The sequence below is a fragment of the Marmota flaviventris genome, chromosome 14 (genome assembly GCF_047511675.1).
Source record: "Marmota flaviventris isolate mMarFla1 chromosome 14, mMarFla1.hap1, whole genome shotgun sequence".
NCBI classification, from domain to species: domain Eukaryota; kingdom Metazoa; phylum Chordata; class Mammalia; order Rodentia; family Sciuridae; genus Marmota; species Marmota flaviventris.
In genome coordinates, this window is record NC_092511.1 from 71,379,836 (window position 1) to 71,390,256 (window position 10,421).

Sequence of the window (10,421 nt, forward strand, 5' to 3'; positions counted from 1 at the left end):
ATGAAAGAATAGGTGAAATAAAGTCATATTCTCAAACTCTGTGGTCTTTCTTTACCTAATACCATAGAAAGAACAGTTAGAAGAAAGAAAGGGAAGTAATGGGTTTATGTTATTAGTTGAAAGGAATTAAATTGCTTTTCTGTCTCTCCCAATATCTATAAAGTTCTATGATTATTTCAAACTTCCTTTTATTTAATTCAACCAAACATTGTTATCACTTCACACATCAAACAACATGATAGGAAAGGTGTGTGAGATCAAGGGCAGAAAAGGGCATAGTGATTTGCTATACTATCCGATGATGCTGAGAAGTGTGGTTTTATCCTAAGTGTTTTAATGTGAGTGGCTATTTCAGGCATATATTGCTTCAATAATATTTCATAACAACTGTTTTTTAAGATTTAAAGAACTGTTTTATGGTGGGCCACAGCACAGATATTTGGATAGATAAAAGAGCACAGGGGAACTGTAAGCTGGAGCTTTGGGGAAACCACTTATCTAAGGCAGGTAATGTACAGTTAGGTTTTCAAGCTTTGGTGGATTGACTAATTGGAATAATTTCTGTGAGCTCTGTGATGGTCCTAGTTATCAAGTGCCTAATCCCACAGTGATTAGAGGGGATGCATGTGAAAGTCCATTAAAGGAAATGGGTAGGACATGGACTTCATTAACTGTTCAAGAAGGGGAAATGACTTGCCTATAGCCAGAATCTTAAAACTGGGTCAAAACAGCATTTTTAAAAAATACTATATTGCAACAACTTTCCCAAAATTTTACTACCTGAAATAATGAGCAATTATTTTCTGTTCATGCAGCTGTGGTTTGACTAGAATATTTTTGCTGACCTTGGTTGCTGAATTCTTCTGGGTTTCACTCCATTCTACCTGTCGTCTTTATATCTAGTCTAAATGTTTTTCATTTATTGAGACCTTGGAAAATAATTGAGACACATTCCTCTCATGGCATCAGCAGAAGCACAGGAGCGTAGGCCCAAGAAGCATTTCTAAACCACTTGCGTCATATCTGTTGACATCCTCGTCATGGCCAAGCCCAAAGTCAATGGGTAGAAGTGGGTACATCTTGCAACTAGTGGGAAGAATTTAAACATTACATGGAAAAGGGTGTGGATATGGGGTGGGGGGAGAGGGGTGAGGAATTGGAAAACATAATTCGATCTATCATAGATTTTTTAAGAAGGAAAAAAACGGAGAAGAATTTTTTATAAAAAGAAAGAATGGAAAGATTAAAGATAGACTTACAAGGACAAGGGAAGGAGTATGTAGATACAAAAGTTCTCCAGATGAGGTACATGCCCATGAGGGATTCCAGAGTCCCCTAAGGAGAGGACAAAGTATTCCCAAGTCATTGTGTGCCCTGTGTGACTTCCCAGGTTCAGGCTTCCCCATGTCTTTCTACACTTGAGACTTGGCATTATTATTTTTCTTATGCAGTCTGAGGAATACTATCAAGCACAAACTTTCTGTTTGTACATTTCCAAATATATCTTTTCCTGTTAGAGATTGTGGGTGATGCAATGCTCAGATTCTATATTTGAGCTTGAATTTCAGTTCTTCTTTTGTGTGAAGACTGTGAAAAAAAAAGAGAAAAGAATTGCCCACCTCCTCCTTCACTTCTTCTTCCTGTCTGTGTCTTGCTTTTTTTTCTCTCTTCATTTCTTTATTTCTTACACAATTTCCACCTCTTTATTTTTCCAAGCTATTCTTCACCTTTTTGCTTATATTTTCCCCTTCACCCCTTGTTCATTCATTATCACTTACTTCCCACTAATTTTTCCACCTCATTTATCATATACTTTTTCCTCTCCTTCCTCTCAAAGGGCTTCCTAAAAAGTTTAGTGAATGGGAGAAAATCATTAGAATAGTATTTAATTTGGCCATTTCTCATTATCACAAGAACTTAAAGTGTTTTTTAGGGGGACAATTTTCTCCATAGCTACTAGGAAGAACATTTTAAATCAGAGCACACTTTGAAGTATGCAGCAAGGGAGAAAGGGTCAAAACAATCCTAATTTCCCAGGTGAGCATTGACATTATAAACAAAGCAAAACAAAAATGATCAAACAAAAGTGATTATGACCTAAAGTAGTCCCTGGGGCCAGGTTACAGAGGATCACCTTATCTTCAGAAAAACTTGAACTTTCAACACCCCTGTGTATTTTCCAGGAAGAAACTTCTTCCTGTTCCTGGCTGTCCTTGCAGAAAGAAAAAGCTTTTATTACTCCCTTGGACCTGGAACCTTTCATATTCAATCTCAAAGGCAAGCTACAGATTTTTCTACTATTACAGAGCCCTATAATTACTGTTATTAATCTTAACATCACGGGCTTTAACTTCAAAGGGTTCTTGTAACCTGAAAGTCTTTCAAAATATAATGGTGCAAAAAATAAATCACCCTTTCCAAGTGGCATCTTTGCTTGGTAAATGCCAGCACTAAGAAGGGTATAAACATATTCCCCAAATGGGTACCATAAACTGGGAAATGACACAGTGTCAACCATAAACATGTCTTTGCCACAGTCTTGCTTAAAAATGTCCTCACTCATGAACTTTGAGAGAAGCCTTTCAAATAGTATTTCAAAAAGAAAATCAATAAACCTGCAGAAACTCTACTTGGCCCCAAAAGTTTGAGCCCTATCTGCTGCATTTCCCCATGGCATTTCCTTCCCTCCTTTATCAATCTCTTTCTCTCTAGTCACAGCTGAATCACTTGGATGAGACAAATACCTCTCAGTACCCATTAGCAGAAGATGGGCATTCACTGGAGAAGAGCAAACCTTTTTTCCTAAAGTATTTCACTTCCTGCCTGCCTGCCTGCCTGCTCCAGACAAATGCACCGTGGTCCTGTACATACATAGGTGAAATGTGAGTGTGCACATGTGGGGTGTGTTACAAATGCACTCTGTCAGGAAGAGGCAGTGAGTTAGCTTCAACCACTGGTGTTGCTTAGTAAATTAACTGATCTAATTACTAGTGTCAAAGAATGTGATTGCTAAGGGAATGGGGCAAGTAACTGACAAATATGTAAGTAGGAGAAGCAAGGAAGAAATCTGAATCATGGGAGGTGGCCTTGACATGGATGGAGAGAGTAAAATAGGGATGCAAAGAAGCATGGGAGCCCAGAAATCTGCTCACACTTGCTTTTCTCTCATATCTGCCTCCCTGACTAGTCAGCCTGCTTACCTGTTCCTCTGATGTCACTAAGAGCCTATCTGCCTTAACTATTTTGAGTGTGATTCTTTGCTGGTGTATATTCTGTTCCAAATTGTCATTAATATTTTTTCAGAAACTTTTCTTTTCTATACTATGGGATATGCCCATTGCTTAACCTATCACACAATTTCCTTCTCCTATAACTCTCCATCATTCACACTATGTTGGGATAGTATGCATTCACACCTTGGCTAGACAAATGGTGATGAAAATGACAGAATAGGACCCTCGAACTCTTCAAAGCCAACATGCTGTACACTCATTGCCTGTACTACACTGCCTTCCTTCCAGTGTTTACTGAAAAATGATAAAATGCAGAAACACTCCATTATGTGTGTATTTGGAAGTGGCAGAGATGAGAGAAAGCAGGAAAATCAGATTGATCAAATGTTTTAGAATTTTGTGGATGTCTTGAGAGTTTAAAATCTTTATCCAAACTAATTTAGAAAAAAGTCTTAATTTTTTTTAATTGTTTAATATTGATAAAGACTACAATCACTGCCTATCCCTTATCTGAGAGCTTACTTTAAAATAAAGAAGGGAATCTTTTACTGAAGCAAATATAGCCACTGGCACCAGTATAACTGTTTTAGCCAGTTTTTTCACTGTTGTGATCAAAAGACCTAACAAGAACATACAGAGGAAGAAGGGGGGCTCATGGGGTCAGAGGCCCTAGAACATAGACACCTGACTCCATTCTCTGGGACCTGAGGTGAGGCAGAAGAGAGTGATGGAAGAAAACAGCTGGGAAAACAACTAGGAAGGGAGAGGAGTGGGGAAGGAGGGAGTTGGGGAGAGAAAGGGAGAGAGAAAGGGTAAGAGGGGTGTGTGCTCAACAATGATAAAATATATACGCCAAAGGCATGCCCCCAGGAACACACCTCCTCCAGCCACCCCTACCTGCCCAGTTACCATCCAATTAATCCCTATTTAAGGATTTAGGCTCTCATGACCCAAATCATTTCACCTCAAAACTTTCTTGCATTGTCTCATACATGTGCTTTTTGGGGACACCTAATATTTAAGTAATAATAAGGTCCAACTACTTGAAGTATCCACATTGTTAGTAGAAGAAAGGACTTGACACTAGCCAGAAGTCAAGAATGTAGTTAATAATCTGATAATGCATGAAAACTAATTATTCTATGCTTAGACTTAATCTTGGTGTATTTCAGTGAATAATACACTAAGAACATAAGAAATGGAGTGATTATGGTATTTCTTTGAGGAACTTTTTTCATAGAATATATAAAAACAAAATGTGATAAATAGATTTGCAGATGGAGAAAGTTTAATGATATTTTGGAATAATTTTGTCTATATGCTAAATAACAGGCATAAGGTTTAGTATGGACTTGTCGGATGGATTTCTTTTTCCACCTGCAACAAATCTTAGCTAACTGGATATGTTGATTTAGTATTTGCATTTATATTGTAATTCAGGTTAATAAAAATTTCACTTATAGTTCCATAAATTGAATTTATCTCCTCTCATTCATTTTTTTTCGTTTTTCTAATTTTCTGCACTTAATTTCTTTTGAGAAATATTTTTAAAGAGTATTGGCTACTTTGTTTTATTTTTAATTGTTGATAAGCTTTTATTTATTTATATGTGGTGCTGAGAATCGAACCCAGTGCCTCACACACACTAGGAGAGCCCTTTACCACTGAGCCACAGCCTCAGTCTCAGCACTGAGAAATATTTTTAACCCTTTAACGACAGTAACAGAATTCTGTGTTTACTCAGTGTTTATTTGCTCTAGTGAATGTCATCTCTTTCTATGTCTACCAATTTAGCATCTTGTTTTATTCTCTTAAAATTTAAATTCCTTTTCCTCTTTAGTAAAGGCTCTTTTGTAGGCTGGTTTTGTTTATTTGTTTGTTGTTGTTGTTGTTGCTCTAACTGAATATTGTAGAATAACTTATGGAGAATCAAGTTTTATTCAACTCACAATTCTAAAGACCGGAAAGTTCAAGCCTAGGTGGCTGCATTGGGAAGGTCTTTCTTGCATGGTAAGGACTCTGCAGATAGCCAAGGCATCACACAAAAAAACAGAGCATCCTAGTTCAAGAATCCTCTTCTTACAAAACTGCAGTGCCATTGGGCTACTGGTCAAATCTGTTGACCTCATTTAACCCTAATTACCTCCCAAATCTCCCATCTTTAAATACCACAGATTACTCTTCCATGCTTGATACCTCACCACAGAGATTAAATTTAACATAAATCATTGTGGGGGTATTTAAATCAAAGAAGATTCTATATAAACTTGGCAAGGGCTTAAATGAAAATGTTTGTTCAAAATTTTCTTCTAGTATCCTCAAAGAAGGAATATCATATAGTTTGTAAAGAGCAGGGTTTAATATCTGAAGAACTTCAACTATGAGTCTGAGCTTTGCTTCTCATTAAATGTGCGATTTTAGATACTACACCATCATTGTATTTTATTTTTAGATTTTGTAAAACTGAACAGATGTAATGCTTTCCCTTCTAATTTCACAAAATTTATGACAATCCACAAATGTGAAATATTAAAGATGTGACAGTTTAACACAAATAGTCAAGTGCATTACACATGGACATGTACACATTAAATATCAGCTCTAAATTTTAAATTTTCATATCATTTTGATTAATATATATGCATATATATGTAATTAAAATCTTTATTGACTCAGAAGGCATTTGAAAATCTCACTTTTTATTACCATTATTGTGATCACCAGAAGTCAACATATTGAATATGTTCAAAATCCAATTTTTTCCAACAGTTTTTTTTTTTTTTTCATACAATGGGAAACAAGGCTGATATAATCATCACATTCCTCAAGGATGTGAGACCATATGAATGCTAAACACCCAGATTTTTTGTAGAGAATAAAACTAAAAACTTCTTACTGAAGTCTAGAAAGTCACAAAATGGATTGTAAATTAGTACAGTCACAGTGGAAATCAGTGTGGAGGTTCTCAAAACACTAAGTATGGAATTGGCACTTTTCCCAGCTATATCATTCCTAGGTATTTATTCAAAAGCACTGAAGTCAGAACACTATAGTGATACATACATACCCATGTTTATGACAGTGCAATTGACAATAGCCAAGTTATGATACCAACTTAGGTGTCCATCAACAAAAAAATTAATAAACAAAATGGTATATATATATATATATATATATATATATATATATATATATATATATATGAATGAAATGGAGATTTACATAGTGTGTTGGTCAGCTTTTCAATGTTTTGACCAAAATACCTGGAAAAACAACTTAGAGGAGGAAAAGTTAATTTGGGGATCTTTCCTTGGTTGGCCAACTCCATTGCTCTCAACCTGAGATGAGACAGAACATCATGCAGGAAGAGCATGGTAGAAGAGGCTACTGATTTCATGGCAGTGAGGAAACAGAACAACAACAACAAAAAAGAGAACAAAATATAGTCCAAGGGCATATCCCAAGAGTACTTCCTTTAGTCACACCCCACAGCCTAGTAGTGCATTCAGATTATGAATCTGTGAAATAGACTAATCCAGTGATGTGGTTACAGCTCTCATAATCTAATCATCTCACTTCTGAACATTCCAACATTGCCTACCACATGATGTTTTATTTTTCGGGGGAAGGGGGGCATAGAATATCTCAACAGCAACACCCAGTCATAAAGAAGCACAAAATTATATAATTTTCAGGAAAATGGACTGAACTGGAGAATATTATGTCAAGTAAAATAAGCCAGATTCAGAAGGTAAAGGGCATGTGTTTTATCTCACATGTAGACAACGGAAAAAAAAGGGAAAAAAAAAGACGTTCATGAATAAAGAAGGGAGACTAACCAGTATAGTAAAAGATGGGGACTGGGAAACAGAGGAGAGAAGGGAAAGGGGAATTGACGGGCAATGAAATTAACCCAATAATTTTATGTGGATATAAGAATGTATCAATACTTCCCATTATTTTGTATAAAAATAATCCACCAATAAAACAAAACAAAATCACCAAAGCTAATTGTTAAGGGCTATAGAACCTATCCTCCATAAATTCACATGTGGAAGTGCTAACCCCCAGCTACCTCAGAATGATGATATTTGGAGGTAGGCTTATTAGAAAGGTAATTAAGTTAAAATTAGCTAACTAGGATCATTAAATCATGAGAGTAGTCCCTCATCCAATATCATGATGTCTTTACAAGAAGATAAAATTAGGACAGAGTGAATACACGGAGGGAAAACACCCACCTACAAATTAAGGAAAGAGCTATCCAAAAACTAACCCTGTCAACACCTTGATCTTAAACTTCTAACCTCCAGAATTGTGAAAACTTTCTTTTGTTTAAACTCTCCAATCTAAAGTACTTTATTATGGAATCCCCAGCAAACTAATACACTAAAGCAGATACAAACTAAATCTCAGGCATACCCAATCTTTATTGAAAACTTTCTACTACCTTATAATTGTCCCCAATTTTATTTTACATTTTTTTAAAAAAGATTCTCTAGTTAAGAGAATAATTACTTGAATGGAAAAACAAATAGAAAAATCACTTAGCAATGACATGATAAAAGACATATCCTGAGATCGTTATTACTTTTGGATGGCATAAAATTAGATGATACAGTTAGCCAATGTAGACATCAATTAACAATTGTAAATGCCCATAACCAATCTAGGTTAGTACAAATAAGAATGTTCTTTATAAGAATGGTTATATTCTAGCGTCTCTCCTTGTTTTACTATCCTGAAATACTTTTCTGTTCTTATATGCCCCAGTGACTTTGTGTCATACTGTACCAGGTTATATTGGTCATCTTGAATAACAGATTATTAGATGCTGTGTTAGCTTTTCATCAGTATGACCAAAATACCTGACAAGAATTATTTAGAGCAGGAAAATTTTATTTTGGGGTCAAGGTTTCATAGGTTCAGTCCATGATCAGTTGGCTCCATTGCTGTGGGACCAAAGTAAGGCATTACATCTTGGATGAAGGTTGTGTTGGAGGAAAGATTCCCAGCTCATGGAAACCAGGAAGCAGACAGTGAATAGGTAAGAAGGCAGTTGCAAGTTATAATCCCCGCCATGCCTCCAGTGTATACTTCCTTCAGCAACACTCTGTCTAGAGTTAGCACACCGAATTCCATTTAAATTATTAACCCATGAAGTATATTAATATACTGATTCAATTCTTATAATCTAATCATTTCACCTCTGACAATTCCTACATTGTCTAACATGAGCTTTCTTGGAAAACACCTCACATCCAAACCATCACAGATGCTGGATAAATGTTATTTTTTAGTGTATGTAGAAAAGACCATTAGTTGCCTATTCTAACTATGCTCGTGGAAGGCACCGCCATCAGAACCCAAAGAAAAAGGAAAGGAAAGAAAAATCCTGTGCTGGCAATGAGGAACACAAATCCCAAAGAATATAGAAACCAAGAAGAGATAAGAAAGCCAACGTTGACTCCTATGAAACAGCCAATCCCAAGGAGTCAAATCAGAATTATGAATATGGTTGCAGTGGATTTCTTATGAAATATAAATGATGAAACTTGGGCCAACTTGTGCTTCCACATTAATAGCTACTATTCAACTCTCTCAGTACACTTCTGCAGACAAATTGTCATTTATACTCTTTCCATGACCTTAATACTTAATACTTAAAATTAACTCTTCTTGTATCTTATTTTTCTGGCTTAAAGTACCACTCAGCTTAAATAAAGCCAAATATTTTTAAAATGCCTTTCTTTCATAAGCAGCTACCATTGCTTATCAACTAACTCACTGATCCAATGGTATTCTCCTGAAAGAATTTATTTGTTTGTTTTTTTTAATGTATGTAAGTACTGCAGCTAATGACTACAAAATTTTTCTTGGATTAAAAAAAAATACTGTGAATATTCTCGCTGTTCTGATTTTTGTAATAATCAGCGCAGGCTAAACATTCGCTATATTAAGACCATGCATGGTGTCCCCAGACCTAGTTCTTTCCCTGGGTCTGGTTTTATAAGTGCTGGTGATAAACCCAATCTGATTTACAATCTGATCATTTTGTATGATCATATTATGACTATGATTCTACATTATCTTGATCTACCTTTTGAAAAATGATAGTACAGCTAGTGGGGTAACTTGCAAATAATCAATACTAAGTTGCAGACTTGTCTAAAAGAACATGTAAACAAAATACAGAAATTTTGTTACTACCAGTTGCCATTAAATGTATTGTAAAATTACTGTTTTTATTTTCTAGAAAAAAATATATGTATTATTATTACAGATTCTTTAATAAACAGCATATAAATGACAAAAAAATCATTAAAATCCATAGAAACAGTTACAAAAGACAGTTTGAGACTTTGCTTAAGCTATGCAATTTATTTCAGTCTTGATTCTTAAAAGTAAGCTGTAGAACTTGGTACAATAGTGAGATTTGCTTTCCATGTTGATAAATATTGAAATTACAATTCTCAGCATTTGAAATGAAAATGAATCCTAAAGGTTCTGTGATGGTCATTTGAGCTCCCCCCTCTCAAATCTTGCACTGTGTAATTCACACCTAAATATTACAAAGAATCAATTTGTAAGGGAGTCATCTTTATTCCACTTAGATGAACTAATTTAACTTTAAATATATGTTCTAGAAAATTTGCTCAGTACTGATATCCATTACATTATAAAGGAAATATTGTATCTTTCATTGGGTGATGCAGGGAAACTTTTTAAGAAATCTTATAAATTCATGACCATATTTTACTATAACAACTTGAAAAACAGTTTGAATATAAGCAAATTATACAGCAGCAGATTGGCAGTGGGTTGACAATATTCTGGACCTCATGGGATTTTCCATTATTATACCAACGTTATTATTGCAAACTTACTAAAGCAATTTTATTTAAAATACAAAGGACTTTATCTTCAGTTGTTTCATTTTCAATTTTTGAAAAAAGCAAGTAATATTAAAATGATTAAAATGAATAAGCTAGTAAAAATATATATAAGCATTAACAAAAACAGAACATGGGAATTTTTCTTTAAATAACTATAACCACTGAAATTCAAATAATAACCAGAGAAATTAAAGTGGTTGTTTCCTTAAAGTCCAGCATTTTTAATTAAATATACACATTTTATTGCAGGCATAAACATCACTTTCCTGCAAGCAAAATTATAATTTAGAAA

At 34.9% G+C, this 10,421-nt stretch overlaps 1 non-coding gene across 1 annotated transcript; it reads left to right on the forward strand.

The window, feature by feature from the left end:
• The first annotated feature begins 9,127 nt into the window (after positions 1-9,127).
• LOC114099523 (small nucleolar RNA SNORA72) lies at positions 9,128-9,261 on the forward strand. The gene has a single exon (XR_003583912.2). It is a non-coding gene; the product is annotated as a small nucleolar RNA SNORA72 (small nucleolar RNA).
• Positions 9,262-10,421: the final 1,160 nt, after the last annotated feature.